The sequence below is a fragment of the Rhipicephalus microplus genome, chromosome 7 (assembly GCF_043290135.1).
Source record: "Rhipicephalus microplus isolate Deutch F79 chromosome 7, USDA_Rmic, whole genome shotgun sequence".
Taxonomy (NCBI): Eukaryota; Metazoa; Arthropoda; class Arachnida; order Ixodida; family Ixodidae; genus Rhipicephalus; species Rhipicephalus microplus.
In genome coordinates, this window is record NC_134706.1 from 89106483 (window position 1) to 89132334 (window position 25852).

The 25852-nt window shown below is 42.3% G+C and overlaps 1 protein-coding gene and 1 pseudogene across 1 annotated transcript in view; both read right to left on the bottom strand.

Moving 5' to 3' along the window:
• Window positions 1-25852, bottom strand: part of LOC119185878 (transcriptional activator Myb-like) — a 211334-nt gene that overhangs the window by 148210 nt on the left and 37272 nt on the right. The gene's annotated exons all lie outside the window — the stretch shown is intronic.
• Window positions 15291-18921, bottom strand: LOC119186623 (uncharacterized; annotated as a pseudogene).

Here is a 25852-nt window from a genome sequence, read left to right on the forward strand (position 1 = left end):
AGGCAGGGAGGTTAACCAAATGCTAGTATCTGGTATGCTACCCTACACTGGGGTTGGAGAATAAAGGTTTGACACTCACGCACACACAAAATCAGTCCACTCAGAGGCGTTCCGACAGGCCAGCAGTTCGCAAAAAGCCCAGGAGTGCTTTTACGGCCTTCTTCTGTGATGACGAGTCATGACGAAGGCAAAGTAAACTTTTTTCTGACAACGGCTGGCCATTTACCTTGTTTAGTGTATTAGAAAGGAATTGTCTTTCTAGGTTATATTCCGGGCAGTCACACAGGACGTGTCGGATTGTCTCTATCTCCGCAGTGTGCGCAGGCGGCGGTGCCGGCCATCCTTATGCGGAACGTGTACGCACGGGTAAATGCGACTCCCTACCATCATCTGCACAAAGCAGTACAGTCACCTCGCTGAAGTTTAGTTGCAAGCTGTAAGCTTAACGTAAGATCAAAGAATCTTAATTTAGAAATATAGTAAGGAATTGTAAGTAAGAGATCGTAACCCAGAAAGTTGTCAGATTGACAATATTATATATTTTTAACATTAATTCACATTTTGTAGTTCATCACGGATTTGCGCGTAAGTGCCAGAAGAGTGCTCTTTCCGGAGGAAATTTCCAGACCTTGCTTGCGGAGGTACAAAGCAGTTGCAGTTGCAGCTCTCTGGATTCTCGCTCGTAACTGCAAACGGTTACCGCAGATGTCCAGATGCAAATGTCATCAGCGTATGGTGATAGACAAATATTGCTTGGTAGGTGCGTATGGAGAGCGATCAGTGTTAAATTAAATAAAGCAGGGCTCAGTACATCAACCTGAAGGACGCCACGACAACTGAAATGTGCAGAGATGTTTCCGGCCTTCATACTCACAAAAAAAAAATTCCGCCATATCCACGAAGTGAATGATGATGAGTGGGCGAAGCTCCGGAGGTAAACCTGGTAAATCATGAATCCTCTGTACATTTTGCCCACTCGATTTTATTACATCGCTCCCCCTAGCGTACGTCGCCGCACTAAATCGAACGATTGCCTTCAACCAATGACACGCGCCATATGTGACATCATTTCTATTTTATAAGATCTCGCGTCTTTCATCAACTACAAGTACCGCTTTCTAGTTTATAACATCTTGCATCTTTTCATCATCAGCTACAAGTACCACTATCTAGTAAACACTACAAGAACTAAACGAGAGGTGGCTACATACAGGAGACGGTACCGCCATCTAGTGAACACTGCAAGAACTAAACTAGAGGTGGCTACATACAGGGGACGGTACCGCCATCTAGTGAACACTTCAAGAACTAAACTAGAGGTGGCTACATACAGGCTACAGGGGACGCACAGCCCACGCCCTAAGAAGCTTCGCCCCTAAAAGGATCGCATTTGGAGATAGCTGCGTATCCACTTAAACATTCGGCCACCCACTCCAATCTCTTCTAGTGCGGCAAGGACGGCTTCATGAGCAACGTTATAATAGGCTCCTTTGACGTCAAGGAATAGAGAGGCGCATAGACGCTTATGGCTTTTATCCTGTTCAACGTATGTGATTAGGTCGACGACGCTATCGATCGATGATCGACCACGTCGAAACCCAGCCATGGTAATTGGGTAGATCTCACGATACTCCAAGTACCACTCCAGGCGGCCGAGCAACATTCTCTCCATCACTTTACCCACGCAACTAGCCAATCCGATTGTGCGATAGAAGGAGAGTTCCAATGGTGACTTGCCCGGTTTAAGCAGCGGTACTAGACGACTCATTTTCCAACTTTAGGGGACAGTGCCCTCTAGTCAACAATCATTATATTGTTGAAGCAGAGCTATTCTCGCGCACTCACCCAGATGACACAGGGCTCTATAGGAGATGCCGTCAGGTCCTGGGGCGGACGTGCGTTTGCACGAAGCGAGTGCTGTCTTAAGCTCCTGAATGGTGAACGGGAGGTCCATACAGGAATCACGTGGTGGTGGACAGCTGCTCGAAAGTGGTGAGCTGTTAAGTGCTGTAGTTTGCCAAGGTAATCCAGCGCAGAACTTTTCAGCAACTTCAACATCAGGTCAATTTTTTAACGGGCGACGGCCTTGAACGATGACCTCTGAATTGGGTATGACCGCAAACCTCGTACCATCTTTCATAACTATGATAAAGGCTTACGATAGCCGAGTGACTCGCAGGAAGTGATCCAGCATTGGAATTCTAGCTTGTCCAACCAAAGTTGGATGTTATTCTGCATACGCCTAGCAGTCCTTAAATCTTCTATGTCCTTCGTGCGCCAGTACATTCTTTCAGAACATCGTTGGAAAGCTCGAAGCCACTCCAGCTCTATGTCGGTGTCCATGACTTCTACAGAGCATGGGATCGTACACACAGACTCTTCTACAGTGCTCTTGATGGTCTCTTAGAAATCGGATATGCGTTCTTGGCATCGGTCTTCCACATGAAACTAAATTTTTTTCAGTTCACTCGTTTAACCGTGTAGTGAACTTTAGGAAGCGACAATCATCAGATCTTGACGTATGTTGGAACATGATCACTCCCATGCGTTTCTATATCCACGAATTATTCAGTATGCTTCACTTTGCTTTGTGAAACAAAAGCCAAATTGTGACATCCGCTGTATGTGGAGCCATGTGAAAATGTTGGACTGCCCTTATTCAATAACCATAGTTCGTTGTTGGAGGCAAAAGACACCAAGTTTCTGCTCTTAATGTTGGTCTTCTGACTTGAACATAATGTATGATGAGCGTTGACTTCAACATGATGTATGATGTGCGTTAAAATCCCCGATGATAACACGAGGATCAGGACTTCATGCTATGATGTCTCGTAGTCTTTTGTGATCGAACTGACCAGATAGTGATGGGCATGCGCGAACCACAGTGATGTTGAGCCTCCTCTTTTTCACTCTTAACCATACGTATTGAGTTCCGTCATGAGGTGGTACAGGTTGAAGGATGTAAGTGAGGTCTTGGCGAGTCTTCGCGAATGAACACCAGAACCTTGGTGTTTTTAGTAACAGTAGACGACATAAAAGGTTCGTATCTGAGAGTGTTATTTCAACTAGATCAATTTTAGGTACAGCAATGTGGTCATAATTTCGGTTTTATTTGAAGGGTGTTACAGATCTTTGTTGCATGAAAATGGTCAACTGAGTGAGTGCTGAACTTCGATTTTGAATGAATAGAAGCGCGCTAAACACATGAACACTGGATAGGATGTGTTGGTGGCGTATTTCATGCGCAGTAGTGTTTTTTTGTCTCAATAATATATATTTTTCAAATTTATGAGTAATTACAACCACAGAACTTATTATTACAAAATAATTGATTTCGCATTAATTATTAGGTACGACAACGTGGTCATAAATTTAGTTTCAGGTGAATGGTGTTTGAGATCTTTGTAGCATCAGAACAGTCAACTGGGCGAGTTGCTGAGCTTCCATCTGTAACAAATACTGGCGCGGAAAAAACGAACAAAAGTTTTTGTCTCGCTAGTGATCGTTGAAGGTGGTGTCAGTGATAGAAACTCATTTTTACTGGAGTGGAACACTATTATGTACACTTTTTGCAATATTTCAATGAAATACTGTCTGTCTGTCTGTCTGTCTGTCTGTCTGTCTGTCTGTCTGTCTGTCTGTCTGTCTGTCTGTCTGACTGACTGACTGACTGACTGACTGACTGTCTGTCTGTCTGTCTGTCTGTCTTTCCATCCGTCCATCCATCTATCCATTCATTCGTTCGTTTGTCCGTCCCTCCACCTGTTCATCTGTCTGTCTGTCCGTCCGTCTGTCACTCACGCTATACTCTGTTTCGGCACATTTGTTCAGCTCAACCAAAGCTATGGGGGGTAAGAAATCCACACGCTCACGCAGCGAAATGTAGTCCCAGATATAAGTGCCTTGAAATGACATGGTTGTCAAAATTCGTGTTTGTATGATGTGTACTGCGCCACATCAATACGGGATATGTTTTTCTTCATCGTTGTTTTCTACGCATTTAATTATTTGTGTCAGTACCTGGCAGTAACTATGGTTATAAATGAACATAGCAGCCCCCGCGCAGAAGCGACCACTCGCTTCCATCTGAACTTGCTCCTGTTAAACGCCCACAGCACTGACAACCACAAATATATGGTGCAATCGGTCATTGAATCCTTTCATCTCGCTCTGAGCATGAAGCGTGAGGTACGTTTGGTCGTTATTAGCCAGATATGCTGCTTGTGTAGCCATATCTGGCCCGCGTAACGCGCCGAGGCCGGGGCTACAAGCGGCATCGCTAGACCAAGAACGCTGCATTTTCAAATATCGGACATGCAACCTCGCACAGCGTTCCGCGCGCGTCGGATGCTCGTTAGGTGAAAGAGAAAAAATGGCAGCATATCCACGGAGTGAATGATGGAGAGTGGGGTGAAGCATTCGTCCGTTCATTTGTTCTTGCTTCCGTCCGTCCATGCGTCTATCTGTGTGACCGTTCATGCGTCCCTCCGCGCGTCCGTGCGTGCGTCTGTTCATGCGTCCGTCCCTGCGTTCGTCCACGCATCCGCCCCTGCGTCCGTTCATGCGTCCATCTATGCATCTGTTTGTGTGTCCGTTCGTCCATCTGTTCAACACTCCAAGTACCACCATCTCGCATCTTTTCGTCGTATATTCCCCATATAGAAGCACTGCCATCCAGCGGGCATTCCACGGACTAAACGAGAGGTGGCACACGCACACTTACTTATGGCTTGCGCTTCGGGTCTGCTTCCCTCCTTTAACCACCTAGAGTTCATGGTATATACTAGTTCACTGTATTCATGGCACTGCGGCCCAACGCTCGCTAAACCTTTCGAATCCAAGGAGGTTATGCCCAGCGAGTATAACGTAGCAACCCTTTCCTGTGAGATAGTGCTCAACGTACATGCCAATGGCTGCTAATTGGAAATGAGAGACAGGAGAATTCAGCTTTTACTTTCTTACGGCTTGCGCTTCGTACCTACATCCCACCTTTAACCACCTCGAGTTCATGGTATATACTAGTTCATTGTATATATGGCACTGCGGCTCAACGCTCGCTAAACCTTTCTTAAACTAAGGAGGTTACACCCAGCGAGTATAACGTAGCAACCCTTCCTTGTCAGATAGTGCTCAATGTACATGCCTATGGCCGCCAACGGGGAATGAGAGACAGGAGCATTCGGCTTTTAGTTAACCCGCATGCTGCGATTTTTTTATTGTTCAACAACGCACACAAGAAATCTCTCCCCGGCACCACCTTGGAGGTCAAAATGTAACACTTGTTACACATTACGAATAAGACTAAGAGGGACGAACGGGTGCCGCTTTAAGGAGCTTCGCCCCTAAAAGATAGAAAGGAAGCATTTCAGCGAGAAACGGGAAAAAACGCACTGACAAAGAAGCAGTCATGCCAAAGCCACGAACAGCGTCGGAGAGCCTCAAAGCGAAGTTATCCGCCCGCATGAGCGTCTACTGATGTTCAGTAGAGCCACAAATCACATTGTTAAGATGCCAAACTTCCTGAAGGTGAAGTTTAATGGCTTGTCTGGGTGTTTTACTTATTTTTTAAAGTTACTAAACCACTTATGTTACATGACATGAGCGTGCAAGGAGAATAAAGTGAGCAGACGCCATGAGGACGGTGAGCAGACGACACGGCACGGATGAATACAAGTGAAGGGGTTAATCGCCTTTCTTATTGGCTGGAAGCCCTGTAGCCTTCACAGTGCTGAAGGGAACTTCTGAAAAAGAGTATAGCGCCGCCAGCTGATTGAGTCATTGCCACTCAATCATGCAATGTGCCACAACTCTCTGATATATTTTCTGTAATAAAATGTTTCTACCAGCACCACAACTAGGTGGTTACGAACCAGTTACAGACATGAGTGGATATACCCACAGCTTTAAGAGTTTTGCCCCTAAAGATAAGTCGGTTGCATCGAAGTAATGTTAGCACGCATTTGTTAAACCTTGGTTCAAGTTTACTTCATTCACCACAAAAAGACTCTAATAATTAGGTATTCCGCCTACGTGCGAGCAGATATGTTACACAGTAACGTGATTTCACTTTCTTGCAGTGATATAAAACGGATGGCTATTCATACTCTTCAGCCAAGTGATAGGATGTGCCAGAGGATTCGGGTTAGTGTTTTGTCATAATCTAAGCATCTTACGATAACCTTCAAGGAGAAAGTCCAGAGAACCAGGATTTATAGGACCTCGTGTCAGGAAGTTAAGCTACGTAAGCAATGCATACAGGTACAAAGGAAGTGCATCTTGAAAACTGAGCGATTTGAAAAATCAGACAAAGAAAACAGAAATCTCAAACACATGAAAAAACTTGTCAATATTCGAATAGCGTAGTGTAGTTGTCGAATAGCGTACGAAAAGCGTGTGGCCATTGCGACGAATGCCTGCTCACGGGCTCCCGTTAAGTGACGCCCACAGCGCTGCGCTCGCAGGCTTTGCGCGCGCTATTCGAAAACTCCCTGTTGAGGAGCGGTCGCTGGGCCTCGCAAGATTCACGAGATGTTTCCCGAGACAACAAATAAACCCTGGTGTACCGGGCACAAATCTGGACCATCCAAGTGGCCATATTTTTTTACTATAGCCTTGCACCACCAGTTCAAGCTGCCCACATTTTTTTTGTGTTTCGTATAAATTTTGACCGTGCTAATTTGAGCTCGAAGTTTTCCTCGCACAGTACGGCTTCTATACTGCGTATTTACAAAGTTGTTCTAAAGTTCCCAGGACGCGATACCAATGCATTACGTGGGATAGTGGGCTGGAAAGTTTTGAGCACTTTTGTACGCGGTGCGAACATATCTACTTTCTAAGTCCGAGTTTTGTGGGTCAGATCCAAATGGGCCCGTAGTGTTGTATTGTGCATCGGTTCGCTAATTGTTCAAGGTGATTTCGCAGTACAGTTATGACATGCACATATCTTCTTCACAATTTCACAGTGAAACACGCATTTGCACACATTTTCAGGCAGCGCTGATGCCACGCCATCTGATGGTCCAAGCTACGGCAGCTACTGCTGTTTGTGGTGGTGCTTGAACAACAGCATAACCCAGGAGAAGCCACATATATATCCATATAGATGTTTACACACTCGCCCATTGCGTCATACTTCACCACCTATTCGGCTAGTGTTTACTCTAGCGCTATGTGCTTTGTCCGTGATCTCGCTGCTTTAGTTAGAATTTACTTTTATGCCTACATACATTTGTTGTCTACTTATCATTTCAGTGTGATACTTTTCTCACATTGTGCTTTTTACATGCCCAGCCTGTATATTGCCCTGGAATAAAAACATTACAGATACGCTGTCTTTTTGATTGATGTGTATATTGACCACTTGTTTCTAAAGAAAAAAAAGTGCGATGAATAAAGCCAGAGTGAATTATGATTACATGCATATCTTTTAATTATAACTTAGTAAAAAAATACGTCATGACCTGACTTCGCCCAATCAATTTGAGCTAGACAAAATAGGGAATAACTAAATCAAAACGACCAACACTAGCGTTGTCACTTGGGCGGAAAAAAGTGGTCTGAAATCATTAACTTTTGCCATAGCGAAACGTTGGTTGCGCATAGAAATGCGAAATTCCTGCCAGTAAGCCGAAACAGGAAGCGCAGGTAAGTTGCTCTCACCAACCACCAGGGGCGCTAGGGTCGATTGGACCTTTTGGGTTTATGGGAGTGTGTGCTCTTAACATTTTTATTTCTCTACGACTCTACTATGAGAGAGCATAAAGCCGCCCCATGGTACTCACATTTGATAAGGCCCTGATTCTCACCATTTAAGATTAAGTAGTGTCTGTTTCCAATTAGAGAAAAAATATTTACACTATGTACAGAGCATAGGTTATGTGTGACGAATATGTGCTCCGGATTATATTCAAATTCCAACGATTGTACATCCCATCACCCCAAGAAAACACAAGAACTAACATTTTTGCTTGCAGAAAAGAGCAGAAGACAGATCAGCCGAATAATAATTTCATATACCTCACAACTTACCCTATACAGAATGAATCAGATGGGTAAATGGGTAGGTGCAGATATTTTTTCTTAGCATACATCATCTTGGTGGTCAAATCCTGTTTCCAACTGGTGGTTTAGAAAACTTTGTTCTCACGAACAGTAAACATAAATTATAATCCAACAGAACATCTCGAAGAAACACAATATCCACAGACACACCGAAAATTGTTACATAAATTATGTGTACATATGTACATTACATGGTAAATGAATAACACACAAATTAAACGTAGATATTTATTTGTAAGATATTTACATGGTATTGGCATGGTATTTACAAGACATTTGTGCGAATAATAAACATACACTACCCTTTCAAAAGCAAACAGGCCTGAAAACAAGCTTCAGACTTCTCTTGCAGGTGAACACAAAACGGCAGCACCAGTGTCAAAAGATATAAGCGTTGTTTAGAGAAATTTATTCTGACGAACAGTGAACATCCATCACAATCCAGCAGAACATTGTGACAACGCACCATCCAGAGACAGACTGAAAATTGTGACTAAAAGATGTTTAAGTATGTACACGGAACACAAAATACAAAGACACACCAAACATTGTTAGAAAAAGATATGTATACATATGTACATTACATGCTAAACGAAGAACACACAAATGAATCGTAACGATCTGTGTGTTTGTTTAGAAAAAAGCGGTTAACGATTTAGAGTACAGGGTACTTTACTAAGGGACAGCATAAAGCCGTCCCATGAGCCTCACGCTATGTTAGGTATGTGTGGAAAAAGTGGTTAACAATTTAGAGTAGATCATAGCGATCATAGAGTCCTCCCTTGGGCCTCAGACAGCTCAGTGTTTAAGATCGGCCCCAACAAATCAACCGATGTTTAAGAGAACTTTATTTCTGAAAAAATGATACATACACTGAAGACATTTATGTGTTATATTGTCTGTTCTCACGACATGCTAATATATCTTAATATACATTCAAATGCACAACAGGAATCGTTTGTACCTGAAAACAGAAATTCTAGCGTGCATAAAGAAAACTATGCTCAGTGTACGTACAATTCATAAAAAAGAACGAAAAACAACATTTAAGAAATGCGTATAAGAATAAATAGATACTTATACAGTACTAAATGCAGGTTCAGTGAAATCCCTTACACTAACCTACCTTCTCAGTAATGAAGGCAAGGCATGGACACTTTGTTCTTTCTGAGAATAATAAATCGTGTTGACCACCACAGGAGGAAAGCTTTCTCCCCCAGAATGAATAACTGCTGTCTTCCGATCGGGCGTTCTGATTGCCACTAAAGCCGGAGAAGGGCACTCACCGGATGACCTTAAATTCTGTCTAACCTCGTCTCTTCCTCAACCTGTTCAGCGTCGTTTCGTCATATTCTTTTTATAGAAGCACAATAACACTAATATAACTAAAGGCTAATATGAAATCTTTCTGACGCTGTATGTGTCTTGTAGCCTTGCGTGCATATTGTCAAGCAAGAAACCCGACAATTCTGGAAGTAGGGTAGCGTGAGGTACAGTGTGCAAAAAATTTAATATGTCGAATAATTTTTATTTCGTTCCTTACTATGAAACATAAATGCAGAAACTTTCTTTTGAGTACAACGCATGTGCTTCATAAATATTGTCATGATGTCACAGTTCAAATATTTTTTTATAACATAAATGTTAATGCTCCCTAAGACGTCTTGTTTTGTCCCAACCTGCGAAGAAAACGAGACCCTGTGTGGGGCAAAATGAGGCAGTGTGAAAAAATTCATTTCTTCAGTTTTTTTGCAGTATAAAAACATTTAGGGATTGTCATTGCACTGAATTGTCATTGATGAATTGAATCTAGATAGAAGCCGGTGTCGTTTGACTCCGACACCTTTCGCAGATCGAACATCGCCAGTCTTTTTTTTTTCCCGCTAAATTTATCTTTCGTTGAATGATTTCATCTTATTAGATTACTCGCCAATTGGATTCTATAGATGTTTTGACATATCTTCTTCACCTATTTTGCTGTTTTGATGCAGAAATGTTCCGCGGCTTCATGGCTTTTAAGTCCATCTGCCGCGCTTTGTGAGAGAACGAAATAGGGCTGTGCTAGATTCATCATTTCTAGGGCTTGTCTTTTTACTATTAGGATAATCAACATCAATTTTACTATTAGGCAACAGTCGTCAATAAACCCTTTTTCTATATATATATATATATATATATATATATATATATATATATATATATATATATATATATATTATGGTGAGTGAATATTGAATTATGTGCATGTTAAGCGAGGAATTCGCAAACGTATATAGAAAACAATTCCACGCCGTGATTATTCGTATTACAGGTTTCCGAAAGACGGTGCACAGCATTTTGCCTGGGAACGTGCTGTTCGAAGAAATAGTTGGAAGGGTTCGGATGGTGACCGCCGCTGTTCTATTTACTTCGAAGAATGCTGCTTCGACAGAACGGGGCAGACAACCAGACTGCGGCCTGACAATGCACCTTCGATTTTTCCTGATTTCCAAGCGCATCTGCAAAAACATGTGAGTTTCCACCTCCTTCAAGTAGCTTCAATAGAATGTAGTCACAAAAATAAGCAATTGCGTCTAAAACAAGACGAGAAACATACCTTTGCAATCTGTTCTATTTTGCCGACGAAAAGGAAACCAAAAGACCGATAGAAGAAGTTGTCGAAATGAGTGAGTGGCGTTATATCAAACATCGAGCCACATCGTTTCTAGGCTCTGAAGGCTGCGCTTGCCATGGCAACACACGTCGCCAATGGAAGTTGATCAATAGTATATATAACTAACGCCACTGTAATAGTTTTTGTAAACGGTTCATTTGGGGTATGTCTGCTGGAGTTTGTTTGTTGCACGCGACATCGATGCTTTTGTTTTGGTTCCGCCTGTAAATTAGTTAGAATTCGATAACTTAAAAAAATTACTGGTGACTCCCAGTTTACTTAACTCTCTTCTCTAATTTTAGCTTTAATTATTTCAACTTCCTTATATATATTGTCTGGTAATCTGCCGACACACACACAAGCACATATATGAAAGAGGCGAGCAAATGTAGCTATCCCCTTGATCTTCAGTATCTGCAGGCACATTTCTTAGAACCCCAATATATACTACAACCCTTTTGTACCACAATAGTGCGCCAGCAAGCTCTATTTACGAAGCATCTCTCGACAACAGATTGATCTGAAAGCGTGCAGCTGACAATGGGTGCATGAAATAATTTGTTTAATAAACAAGAAGAGGAATTTATTCGTTGGTGTAACCTAAAAGTTGTTTCCATCTCAATTTTTTTATCGTGAAACTGTAAACCGACGCGTGCAACGCACGTATTTCATCTCGGTGTATGGCGGTTCCGCACTGTTTTTCCTCTAGAAATATGGCCGGTGGCGGCTTCACTTGCTCCCGTTGGCGGCGGCCAGGATTGCCACTGCAGATGTTCTATAGAACCTCCTTGAATCCACCCCACCGAGAGATAAGGGCGTGCACTCGAACGTCCACCATCTCCTCTTGGCGGGGCAAAGTACGCGTCGCAGATGAGAGTGTGCGCAACCGCTTCGTGACAATGCGGTGACGCGCGCTCATTGCGTCATCTCGCTGGTAATGCTGAAAACACAATAGTTCCTCTCTCCCCACCTCTGAGATACCTGTTTCCAGTGGTAAGTGGCAGATATAAATAGCTTGTTGTTTCAACGTTGAGGGACGTGCTTCTCTGTAGCTCAGAAGTGGACGCCTCGAACTCGTAAATATATATTGCCACCGACGTTGGCGCCGACACCCGTGGCAACATCCAGCTGAGAGTGTCCATATAGTTGTTATCACAAAATTATTAGATAGATAGATAGATAGATAGATAGATAGATAGATAGATAGATAGATAGATAGATAGATAGATAGATAGATAGATAGATAGATAGATATATAGATAGATAGATAGATAGATAGATAGATAGATAGATAGATAGATAGATAGATAGATAGATAGATAGATAGATAGATAGATAGATAGATAGATAGATAGATAGATAGATAGATAGACAGGCAGGCAGACAGACAGATAAATAGATAGATAGATAGATAGATAGATAGATAGATAGATAGATAGATAGATAGATAGATAGATAGATAGATAGATAGATAGATAGATAGATAGATAGACAGGCAGACAGACAGATAAATAGATAGATAGATAGATAGATAGATAGATAGATAGATAGATAGATAGATAGATAGATAGATAGATAGATAGATAGATAGATAGATAGATAGATAGATAGATAGATAGATAGATAGATAGATAGATAGATAGATAGATAGATAGATAGATAGATAGATAGATAGATAGATAGATAGATAGATAGATAGATAGATAGATAGATAGATAGATAGATATGTTGCCAAAACGAGACTTTCATACGAACGAAAAGCAAAATTTTTATTTTATAGTTCGCTTAATAACAATCACGCCCTTTGTGTCCTCATATCTTCAGCGAGTTTCAATACCTTCCGGCCCGCATGAAGTTTTCTTCCTTGCATTAAAAACATCTCTCTTGTTGGTAAATGTGTTGCTGAGGTCTCTGAATGAGTTTCCCTTGGATTTTAGAAGGCCGGAGCGTATCTTCCCGTAGACTCCCGAATAAACTTTTATTACTGTAGCCAGGTTCAAAAGTGATCTAGGAGTGCATCAATCGAGCAACACGATGTCCCCCCGATTCACTGTTGTTTGTCGTTTACTTGTGAAAGATTACTCTCTCAGTTTCTTCAGGTAGTTTTATTCCATCTCTTCCACCAATCTTTCCTGACATTCCGCCGCTTTCTCCGGACTCCTTCAATGTTGATTAATGTTGATTTCGTTATCACGTGAAAGTCTTACTTTAAACCTACTATGTGAGCCGGCACAATATGTTGCGGCTCATCCGCTGTATACCCAAGCCAAGGACCTGTTGTTAGGCACCGCTTCAATGTCGGTGTGAATCGTTACCATCTCTTCCCTGCTTAAGAAACTCTTTCCGATTATTTTCCTCATTGATCTTGAAATCTTGAAATTGTGTTTAGAAAAGGGGGTTAAAGATTTAGAGTAATTGGTGCTCTTCTATGGGAGAACTGAAAGCCGCCCCTTGGTCCTCACACATGATGAGGCCACATTGACAAAAAACAAAAAAAAACAAATGCCAGACTGGCACGGAACGCTTAAAACAGCTACAGTGAAAGCTAAAAAAACGGTTTTTAGGAGCTGTTTCAAACGCTCCTTGAAATGCTAGAAGTACACTGCTGGATACCCACTACGTCATAAATAATCGTAAATTTTGTGTAGTTGGCCGGTATTCACTATGGTATCGTTTGTTATTCTCTGGAGAAGCGTAGTATACGCTACACACTCATTAGCTATTTTGTGCAATTTTTTATGCAGTGGCTGACGACGACAAAGGAATATGCCTGAAGTTGATATGCGCTACAGCTTATAGGCGATCAAGAACAAGTTTACTGATTCGGATCATTGGATGACCCAATACCTACGCAATTCGCACTGTGTGACGCTTAGTTGTTCCTTTGATGTTTCAAAACACTTTGTTTCTTACATTAACGCGATCCCTTTCCCGACATCAAGCCTGTGTAAGGCCAGTTTAGGAACGAGTCCCAAGCACGGACATGGCTACGTGGTATAATAGACGGTTTGCACGCAGCGGACCCGTGTCCGATTCTTATTGTAGCATCGGTGTTTCTTAGTTGCCGAGTTTTCTTTTTCGACACTGGTTACGGAAATCTGCGGAGGCGGACAAATACGGCGGCGCTCGTGACCCATGTTCTGGTCTCATAACAGCTTTCGCTGTAAAATTACGATCAGGGCCGGGCCAGGGTTACATGTGAGCCGGATCGCAACCGCTTCGTGTGTGCTTTTGGTTCTTTGTTCTTCTTGCCGATCGTCCCTCGAGCCCGTGTGCTTAGAAAAAGGGGCTAACAATTTTCGGTGGGAGAGCATATAGCCGTCCCGTGGAACACATACTTGATGAGGACACGCATGGTGCTACCGGAGTATCGCCCTTGAAGCCGGAGATTGCGACTCACTGTTCGATCTTCAAATCTGTCTAACCTCGCCTCTTTCTCCAAGTGTTCGGTGGGGCTCATCAATATACATTCATAAAATCACAATAAATATGAATAACTGAAACGAAATACAGAGTTTTTCTGGCACTCTATTGGTCTTTCATCCTAGCATACATATTGTTCATAAAGAAACCCGCCAATTCTGAAAGTATGTATCCTGGATTGTTGAAAATATAAAAGGCTGAAAGGGGCAAAGTCAATCAATTTGGAATTAGCATATCCAAGTAGCTTAGAATATTGCGAAATCAATATTAGGCATATAATAATAATATTATTATTATTATTACCAGTAGTATTACAGAAGTAACAGCAGTAGCAGTTATAGTATTAGTAGCAGTAGTTGTACAAAATTTTATTATGCACACAAAGAGACAAGATAGAACCCCAGTGCCGCGTATCACCAACACCACCTAGACTTTTTTTCAGGCCTCCGCAAGCCTACGTGACGTCATCAGTGTGAGATCTGCCTGGAAGCTGGCTTCACTCAAATGACCGGCACCCGTTCGCGTTTTGTCGTTCCGCGGCCCAGTTGCACTTGTAGCATTTTTTTTTCTCTGAGGTCTACACCTAGAAGCAGGCCCGTAGCCAGGGGGGAGGAGTTAGGAGGCCCCCTTCGCCCCCCCCCCCCCCCCCACGAAATCCGGATGGAGGGGGCTGTTTTACTGAGAATAAATAGTGAAAATAGGGGTTTGTCAAGGACTTTAACAGGTGCCCCACCACCCGAAAAATTAATTTTTGGCTACGGGCCTGCCTAGAAGGAATTTTTGTTAGCAACAGGTGTAACTGTTATAGACCCCGAAACGTTTTTGATATTTACACCTGTATTTACAATTGTAGCAGAACCTTGTGATGAGCTCATCGTGCAATGGACAAGTTCACACCTAGCAGCAGAGCAGCGGTAACGGGAAACGAAAATAGGTCTATTGGCTATAATATCACACGTGAGAAAGTGTGCCTCAGTGAGTTATGATTATACTGAAGTAAGGCGCGTTATCGGACTCGCTGGTTTATGTAACGTTTTCGAAGGCATTGGAGGGCCTATTTTGCATTTCAGTAAATGGACCAGAAGATTTGTGTCAAAACAAGACTGCACGTTTATTATATAAAATGCTCTTAAAAACAAACCATTGAACGAGGATTCATGCGAAGTTTTTCACATACGATATTTTCATAAAAAGTAAAATAAAGCAAACATGACATTACCTGTAAAATCTTTCCGACACTTAGGTGACTTATTTTCAGTAGATGTAATTGAACACACACGAAATGGGTTAGATATGATCTATTTAAATGTTCAAATGATTCTTCCACATAACAGCTCAAGTGCCAAAAGAAAGGCAATGTTCACAGCAAAAGGAAAAATGTGACAATACTTTAAAAAATTGTGGAGGTAAAGCTTTTAACATTTTTAAAATGATCGTGTAGAAGGTGTTGAAACTGGGAGCTCAAACGATTTGGCTTTATAAACAGAAAGGACAAATCATCAGTCATGTGCGAGAGATTACGCCTGGAGTGTCTTCAGTTTTCGTTTAGCTGCTTTGGCTTTAGACAGCTTGTTGTTTTCTCGTTTGCAAAGGTTGTTTAACAAAATGTTGGCTGCTGCACTAAATATGTACCCCATAACTACATGTGGCGTATGGCCATTGTCACAAACATCAAAGTCTTCATTCCACTCAAGGAAGAGTGTTGTCATTGAAACAAGCAGTTCTTTCTGCTTTTCACAGGAATGAAATTTGGCTGCGTGTTTTTCACTTGTCAGTTTCTCGAGAACAATATTCATCATCAGTACGGCGTTCACAACGATGGCTTGGGCAAACTTAAGTCCACCTCTTGTGATACTCGTTATGAGCTCGTCTGCCTCAATTGTAAGAGTCGTACTCTCAACAACTAGATTCTCTTTACAGAATGCACATTTAAGCTTCTTGAGTGCAGCATGTGCGCAATAACCAGCGACATAAGTTGTAGCTGGAAGTGTGTGCTGCTTTGCAGCAATGTCCTCTTCTCCAACTACAATCTGGAATTGTTTTAAAGCATCACGAAATTCATCAGTGGAGGCACATAGATAAATCTCGTCACTCTCTGGCAGCTCGAGGACCTTCTGCAGCCTCAATTTGTGCTCCGCTTCATACATCTGCCGTATGGAGATATGGTACTGTGCGCCACTTAACTGTTGGTATCTGCCAAACCTGTCTTCAAGGCAGTCCGACTAGAATTTCCCCAGTAGGACGTACCTGAATTCAAGCTTTTCAAGGCAGTAGCTTGTCACCTGAACAAGAGCAAGAGACGTGTGACGCAATGCATTGTGCGTCTCATGACTGAAATGACCAGCGTCATGCTTGAGGCTTTTCCAGTAGTCGTGCCAACTGACTATTTTGTTGAAAAACTTAACTTGGGGGTAACAAACTGCCTTTATGGGCTCTTGTAGGTCATCTCGAAGGTGCCTCCCTTTATCCGGCGTCTTAACATTCATTATGTGCCACCACATTATGACAGTGCTGATATAATTGGCCGTGCTTTTGGCATGCTGCAGTTCTGCTGCTTGTGCGCTCTTCAGAGCTGCGATTGTGAAACTGTTGAACACCTTGAGAACAAGTTTCATGTTTTGTCGCTCTAAGTTCGAAGGTTTCAGTGCCTTCAAAGACAATGTTGGAACAAGTCGTACAAGCTCGTTTCTTTCTCTCTCATGGAGCTCTAGCAGCGTGTTGAACGAAGCTGTTAGCACGCACGGCTTGTCAGGTAGTCCATTGATGTCTGGAAAAACATACATTTACCACTGTTACGCTGGTTAAGCCAATTGTTTCGCATGCGTTTTAAAACATGAACATAATCTAAAATAAAAAACAGTGGTCTTGATTGGTCTGATGGATGCTTGTAGACCGTATCAATCTTACGTGGCTCTGAAAAAAATGACATTGCCTTCCCATTGATGGAGTTGTTGTCTGAAAATACCGTGATTACTCGAAAGCCTGTTGCCTTCAGCCCATTAATGAGCTCACGAAGAAATTGATGCAGCTGTATTGCATCTATTTTCGCCACTGGAAGGATGTGCACTACGTCTTTGCTTGACGACAGGAGGCTTTGAATCATAAACACATATGCAGTTTTTGCTGCGTTTTGTTTGTTTGTAGCCATTCCTACTAGACCACCACCTTTGTAGTCAATGTAGGGCTGCAGATGAATTTCGTTCATGACAAGCGTCACAGTTTTTTCGGGGTCATCCATCCTACGGCCTGCCTCTTTGCATACGACAGAAATAAAGCATCTTGTTGCTCAGAGCACGGGTTCACACGGTATGACCCACAAGCACGTCTAATTGTGTCGGGATGTGGAAGTTTCAACTTTGATGTGGACCTAATAAATCTGTACGCATGTGGAGATATTGTGAACACAAGGCTAGCAAATACCAGCAACTCCACAGGGTATCTCGAAGTTCTGCTCAGTAAAATGCCGACTTGCTGTTTTTCGAACTTGACAACTTCCACTTGCCACTCATGTGGGAAACTTTGTGACGCTAGTTCATTCAGTGTTTTCACTGTATTCTTCATGACAATCTGCAAGCGTTCTTCGCTGTCGGAGAAGTATCCTGCCAAACTTTGCACAGCAATAAGGACCTTGTCGATTTCTCGCAGATCACACAAATAAACAAGAAGCACGAGGGTCCCAAACTTGTTAAGCTGCACGTCACCAACGAACACTTTCACAATCAAATCAGCTGACACTGTCACAGAAAAACGCACAGTTGGAGCTTCTTGAGAATCGAAGTTTAGGAAGAGGACTTTGTCGTGAGTAACAAGTTTTGTCCAGAAGGTGTTTGTCTGAGAACTTATCAGAGCGGTGAGCAAGTCTTCAAAAGTACTGATGGTATTCTTTTTATTCTCTTCTTTGTGAGCTTCAGCGGACTGCCTTATTGCCTTCTGTAGCGATTCTCCCTCTAGACGAAGCCGCTTCTCTTCAGGACCTTCCCGGACAACAGTAGTAGGACGAGAAAGATACGAAGGGCAGTTTGGAAATAGGCTCGGGATAGCACCAGGCTTGAATCGCCTCAGCTGGAGAGGAACTTCAAGTACTCGTCCGGTTGTCACATCTTGATAGGTCGACGTGGTCACAAAATCACTTGTATGAAAGTGCTTCTCACACACCTGAAAAAAAAAAGAAAAATGAAACAGAGCTTATAGCACAAAAATCAAGCAAGAAAAAGTTAGTGGACATTCGTCAACTACATATCAGAAAATGTGGCTGTATTATTAATCATTATCATAGTAGCAATGCCTTGTTAGGCGGCCCAACAGGCGAGCGCTGTTTATTAAATCTAACTCTCATAGGATTTGATCAGGCGCTGCAGTCCGTTTAGAGCGACTCAGGCCATCAACTAGCCGTGAGATTGCGAGGAAAATACCTGTTTGTCAAGACTGGTCGCGCGAAAACAAAAATTAGGCAAACAGCACGATTACTAATACTGCGCGTCTCATGTCCTTCGTAATATATGCTGGAAGTGCCCCGAAGGCATAGCTCACAAATAATGAAAATTGAAAGGTTTTTAGTTGCATAGCTGAGTGAGTTTACACATGCGTAGGCACCTGCGACAAGTGAAAGAACTCACTTACCACAGTGTACTTTGAGGGCGCAAAATCCTTGCGAGGGATCGCTCGCGTCCGTGCGGTTCTTTGGTCGGCGTCCATTGGAAACCGATAGACGCGCGCTTTAGGTCCATGAGCATAGTTAGAGTTGCACCCCGGTGCACAGCAGCATCCAGGCATATTGCGTAGTTTACCCAACCATGTTCACACAGCACAACAGAAAGAAAAAACAGCGTGAGCGGTAACAAAATGCAACTGGCCTACAACCACAACAGCCAGCAGAGCGAGCGAGCACGTAAGATCAATGTGGCCAGATGCACTGTCATGCGCTGCCAACTTCGCTCGGCTGTGCACAAAAATGTTTAAAACGTGAATAAATTAAGTAAATAAGTACATCATTTGAAAGATAGAATATTGCTAAGCTTTTTTTTGTTAGACAGTAGGTAATAATTTTCTACAGTTTGCCTACTGAAAACTTGTTTCGAAGCAAAAAAAGATTGTCTGTCTATTTGGCGAACAGAATCCGCAAGCCATTCCAACCTGAGCCAGTCGAGCGTTGCTTTCTCACAGATCTCGCAGCAGTGGCGTCACGCTGACGAGACGGAGGCTTGCCGAGGCCTTGAAAAAGTCTAGGTGGTGTTGGTATCACTCTAATAAAATTTACAGCCTAAAAGGTGTAAATTGGTTGTACGCATTAAACGCACCCATATGAACAACCCTTTTACACTCCATTATTAAAACTTGAAGAGTTCGTGAATAAAACACTCTCAAAACACCCCATTTACACCCTTACATTTGGGGTGTTATAAACAAGGACAAATGATTGATTGATATGTGGGGCTGAACGTCCCAAAACCACCATATGATTATGAGAGACGCTGCAGTGGAGGGCGCCGGAAATTTCGACCACCTGGGGTTCTTTAACGTGCACACAAATCTGAGCACACGTACCTACAAGGCTACAAATGCACGTAGTTTTCGGGCAGTTTTGGTTAACTTTTAGTATACATTATACAGCTTGAGTTATTTGACGTATGCATGTGGGAGGTAGTAGACCGGGTTAACTGGCGGAACATGGGGGAGGCCTTTGTCCTGCAGTGGACGTAGTCAGGCTGATGATGATAATGATGATGATGATGTATCAGCTTGATACCAGCAAGGCTCCTACTACTAGCTGCTTGCGAGTCTAGTAATGAATCGAAGCAGGAAGTAATGTGACCGAAACACAGTTTTCATCGATAAAGCACGAAAACTGCTATAGGACGGAAGATACAATAGGAGCGCCACTTGATCAATAGAGTAAGGGCCAATTCTCCTGTATTTGTTTCTTTCATCTGTGTCATTTGCGTAATTAGTCAACACTCACAAAAAGCACTGATTTGCCTGAACAAGGTATTGTTGCGCACATTGGTGTAGCCATGCATAGAACACTCCCCCCGCTCCCCCCGTCCCCCATAAGATCAAAGCTTTTAAAGCTGGAGGTAAAACGCCCACCACCTGCAAAAAAAAAAATAGCACAGTTGTTTAGCCATAACCACCACGTCAGCAGGCCATCAGGTTCCTTAAAAACGAACATTGACGCCATGTATTTTTAGCAGGCACGTTTTATTTAATTACTGTAGCGAATATTTCTCTTCATGTGTCCTTAAAAGTGGGTCATGGAAATTAGGAAGAGGATACCGATCATAAAGAAAAATGCAGAATAAGGACATTTTGGTGACCATGACGCAGCCTTGCTCACAATGATGGAAGCCTTGTTGACTAAATTTCGAACAGAGCAGGGGATCCGAAACGCATTCTCTAGTTCTCTCTCTCTCTCTCTCTCTCTCTCTCCATTTTTTGTGGATCCCCTTTTTTTAATTTATGTAGCTTTCCCAGCAGACGTGCTGCGGGCAAAGCCTTGACTTTGTAGGTAGAGGGAAAACAACATTGATGAAACATTTTCAGCCGTGGCCTTGTTCCAAGGACTACAAGCTAAGTATAAATGTATTGTCGCAACGTGAAGACAGAAGTAGTAATTAACAGGTTGAGAAAATAGGAGCAGGTCAGTATTTTTTATTTACTGCGCGCCAGAGCGTTCCTATTCTTTCTTGTTATTGCTTGCTGCATAAAAACGTGCAGATACGCGTATGCGCTGTCGCTTCGTCTTCCTAGCAGTACGCACGTGGCTATATGATCTCATCGGATAGTGTGACGGCCCATGCATACAATGTTGCAATGTCTTTACCGAAATGAAAGTGCTGATAAAATATCGCCTACGTGACCCTGAATGTGCAGTCCCTAAAGGCCCATAGAGCTAAGCAAAAAGAATCAGCTTAGCTTTTTTACCAGTATGCACTACATTAGATCGGTGAAGGTGCGCTAAATATTGCTCCTGAATATTACAAATGCGCATTCTGACTAGTAGCTCTTGCTGGCCGCACTGCACCGTCACAATGTTGACTGCGATTCAGATGCACTGTTAAAGAACGAGTATAACGCAACAAATCACTGCCACAAAAAAAGAAAAAAAAAGCAGCGCCCGCGCTATCAGTACAGGGCCGGAGCTAGCACTAAACCGCATCTAGCCGGTCTGAGAGCGCACGGACGCCATAAAGTCTCGTCGCCTAGGCAACCTTGGCTGCCCGGTATTGCTGCTCTCTCGGACGCAGAGCGCGGGAAAGGGACCGACATCGTCTTACACATCACTGCGTGCGCTGGCAAAAAACCCTCCCGTGTGTGTACGTGTGGTGCGCGTGGCTTCTCAATCGGTAGAGTTTATTAGTCGGTGTTTAGTTTGAAATGTGCCTGCGCTCTGGGCTCGACCTGTGTGTTCTGTCAGTGCTGATTATTGCGAAGATGCACCATCCTGAAGACTGGACCTGTGAATTCATATTGTGGAGCACTCGAAGTGAAATATTGAGTACCGCTCTCACATTATTCCGTTCAGCGCTTTGTTAACTGTGTGAGCACTAGAATAGCGCCTACAAACAGTTTTGTTTTCAACTAGTTGATGACAAATCAGCATTTGTTTACTTTGCGACAATATTTGTCCGAACTGTTTCACGGGAATGATGGCGAAGTGTGATTGTGGGCAATTTTTTTTTGTTTGTTTAGATTGTTTGGAGTACAAAGCAGAGGGTGCGTGCGCCGCTGTGGTTCAGTGAAGAAATTGAACAGATTTTTGTGGGGCCCTTTGTTGGCAGCCATTTTTAACGGGGCCCACTCGTGATGCACTTAAATTTTAGTTTACTAATTATTACATGTGTGGGGACGGTGCCTGTTAGCTCTTAGCATCAATCGTATGTAAGATGCATATGCTTGGGCGTGTCGGTAGTTCATTTACTCTCTTTTTTTTCCTAATGCACAAAAAGACCGAGAACGAAAAACAAGGGCGTGGTGTCCGTGTCGTTCTTTTCGGTTCTTTTTCGTTTTGTGTGGTAACACTACCGTGATAACTAGGGTTGATGCATCTGGTGACAACACAGCGTATTGCTTCGCGTTTGGTGTGCCTCGCGAAGTTTGCCTACTTGCTAATACATTCAATTTTGTTAAATTAGTCTTCACCGGTATTTTCATTCACCCGCAACGTAGCGTGGCACTGCCGACAGCCGTGCCTATGTAGCGGATTGAGCACTGAAGCTGTACTTTTGTTTGAACACGCCTTTCGTCTGTGTGTGTGGTCGAATTGCCTACTTGAACAGTGCTGACGCTTGTTTGAACATAACTGCTAACGTTCGTGCACATTTTATTCGTATTGTTTCCATCATGTGTAACTTTCAAAATATTCTTGTTATCCAGAGTTTTATTGCCATCGCCTCGCTTTGGTGGTACACTTCGCTAAGTACTTCAGATGTTAAAGGTATTTTTGTTATGTAAAGCGTATTATTAGTTTTTGTTGCACAAAAAACACTTTAATGTTATACATGCTGCACGGTATCTGAATATGTGTTTCAGCCAAAATGTAAGACTCGGCAGCATATTTATCTTGGAACACAACACGCACAGCCACTGAACAGCCTACGCTGCATCGGGAAGAAGTTATGCTTTCTCAGCCTGCCAGCATGATTGAAACAAATGGCCCTAATTTAGCAGTATGCAATGGACATTGAGTGAAAGTATCAGGGTCACTTTATTCCAAATTTACCAGCCAAGTTTGTGGCTATGACAAAGTGTTTAAAAAAATCGTGCTGATTTAATGCACTGAAAACAGTGAACTGCTTGAATATTTCGGAGAGAAAAAAGTTTTTGGTCACGTGGTTGCCTTCTAAATTTTCCAGAATGTTGTTTGAGTGTTGTTTGTGAAAAAAAAATATTTTACAAGTACCGCACCTTCTTTTATACCAGTTTTGGTACATGTTAAGTAAAAGGGCCTATGTAAGGTGTTTGAAACTGAGCAATATGAATATAAATTTTTCGGCCACATACGTTTGCAAGAATTTAGCCAAAGTGTGTTATGTTTGCATTTTCTCATTGCTATACTGCACTTTGTATGAATATCTGAGCTGTGACTACTTACTTCACAGAAAAGGTGTTTTGATGAAAAATTCTATTTAGACATCTTAAGCTGTTAACCTCTACGAAAAAAGATCCCTCATTTCACAGATTTGTCGTTTTTGTCCGTATTGAGACGCAATTTGCACCATGTGGTGGTCCAATTAGAAATCACCTTTTACCTGAATTGAAAGCAAATAGACAGTTCTTTGTATGTGACAAGTTTCATCATTACAATTTCTATTTCAAGGAATAAAATATATTTTTTTTGAATTTTCCCATCAACGGCAATGGGGAACTTCGAGGCGTCGGCTGCTGTATGACCAAATGGCGAATGGAGAACTTGGAGCTTGAAAAATCATTCAGGGGCAAAGCTCTTGAGGCCGTGGGTCGTTTCGTCGTCTGTAGTCGTACTAGTATTATGTAGCCACTTGATGAGTTGCACAATAGATAGCGTTAGTGGTTTTCACAACATATACACGGACAAAATGATGATTAGTGGGGCGAATCGTTCGTCCGTACATTTGTGATTTCGTCCGTTTGTCTGTGCATCCATCCGTCCGGGCTTCCGTGTGTCGGTCTGTCCGTGAGTCCGTCCGTCTTTCTGTCCATCCATAATGGCGTCAGACTGTCTGTCCATCTCTTTGTGCTTCCGGACGGACGAACGCTATGCCCCACTCATCATCATTCACTCCGTGGATACGCTGTGATCTTTTTCTCAAAACATAAATTGCTATGACAAATTTTGGCACATGAAAAGAACTGTTTATTTGCTTTCGATTTAGGTACAAAGTCTATTCTAATTCAACCACCACATGGTGGAAGTTGTGTCTCATCATAGACAAAACAGCTATTTTGGGAAATCAGCGATTCTTTCTCGTAAAGTTTGACAGCTTGAGAGTTCTGAAATATTTTTTCCTCCAGGTATACCTCATGAGGATTGAGTATTCACTCCTGAAATATTCATTTAAAGAGCAGTATTGATATAGTAAATGCAGATACAACACATTTCGGCTAAATTATTTGAGGCTTATGTTGTCGGAAAATGGTAATAATATTACTGAGCTTCAAACACTAAATGCAAGCCCTTCACTTAGCTTGTAGACAAAAATTGGCATGGAAGAAGAGGCACTTATGATATGATTTTTTTCACAAACATCCAGACGAGATTACGGGAAGTTCAGGAGGCAGCCACGTGACCAAAAAATTATTTGTCTGCAAAATATAGCAGTTACCTTTTTTATGCAGTAAATTCAGCGCGATTTTTTTAATATATTTGAGATGGTCACCAAAATGACTGGGACGTCTGACGTAAAATGACCCAATAGCCAATTATTCCATTATATAATCGTGTCAATGTGAGCCAGTTCAAGAGCACTAGTATCATTCGCATTTTGATACGTAGATGTACAGTACTTAATTTTACAAGTTACCTGCACTGAATACCTTCTCCATGCGCATACCGTCATGTATGCTCAGTGGCATTGTGCTTTTGTGCAATACAGATAAAATATGTATATGTTGTTGCACGTCGTACTGTACTTCTTTTAATAAACTAATCGAATGAGTACCATGGTAGATCTGCAGAAATACACATGCAGCTGTGTTGATGCATACTTAAGCAAGGAACTTGCCATTCACCTAGATTGGTCGATGCATGCAGCTAATGGAACATTATCAACTTGGAGCAGCACCTTTTTATTTGCCTGCGCGAGCAAGCTAAAAAGGTAAAGTAAGGTTCATATCTACGGCACGAAAAGTATAATGACTCTGCCACAGCACGCTTTTTATGGCGTTTATTGCTTAGCATACCTTTTCTACCATTTTACTGCAGTGGAGCCCGTTGCTACTGAATATGCTTGATATGCACTCAATTTATACTTACACATAAGAAAGCAGTTAGCTATGCAGTGTGCATACTGTATGTTGCACTGTTTGTGAAATTTCAGTCATTGTTCCTTGTGTACTTAGTTTAGGTTTCCGGGATTGAATTTCCTGTACAGAAAGAACAGCTTCGCCCCCACTTCTCTCGAAGGCACCAGTCATCTAAGCAGCTGAAGATGATTGTGCAAGCAGTAGTGACGACTGGTTTTGCAGTTAAAAGTATACCAACAGTGACTTTACATTAATACAACTCGAATTACACCACCTTGTCGAATGATTGAATGATTTATTTTTTAATGTTGAAATTTATACTGCGATATATAATAGGTTGAAAATGTGACTTCAGAAACTCGCTCTCTCTTTCTACGTGTTTTTTTTCTATTGTATAGGTGTCAGTCAACGCCATAACTCTCAGTCGTTTGCCCGACTAGCGCAAATGTTTTTGAAAGTTGTTGGGATTTATTGTATTGAAAACAATAAATTTCTAGTATAGAGAGAGAAAAAACTTGGTCACGTGAGATATTTCAAAATTTGGCAGAATGCCATCAGAGTCCTGCTTGTCAGACTTGCACTTTTTCTATAATAAAGGCAGATGTTAACATATAGGCTCAATTGTTTTTTGTTTCAGCGTTCAGTTCGGTTGAACCTTACGCTACAGATTACTTCTTGCACTACTGTGGTGTGGTGTGGTGTGGTGTGGTGTGGTGTGGTGTGGTGTGGTGTGGTGTGTGTGTGTGTGTGTGTGTGTGTGTGTGTGTGTGTGTG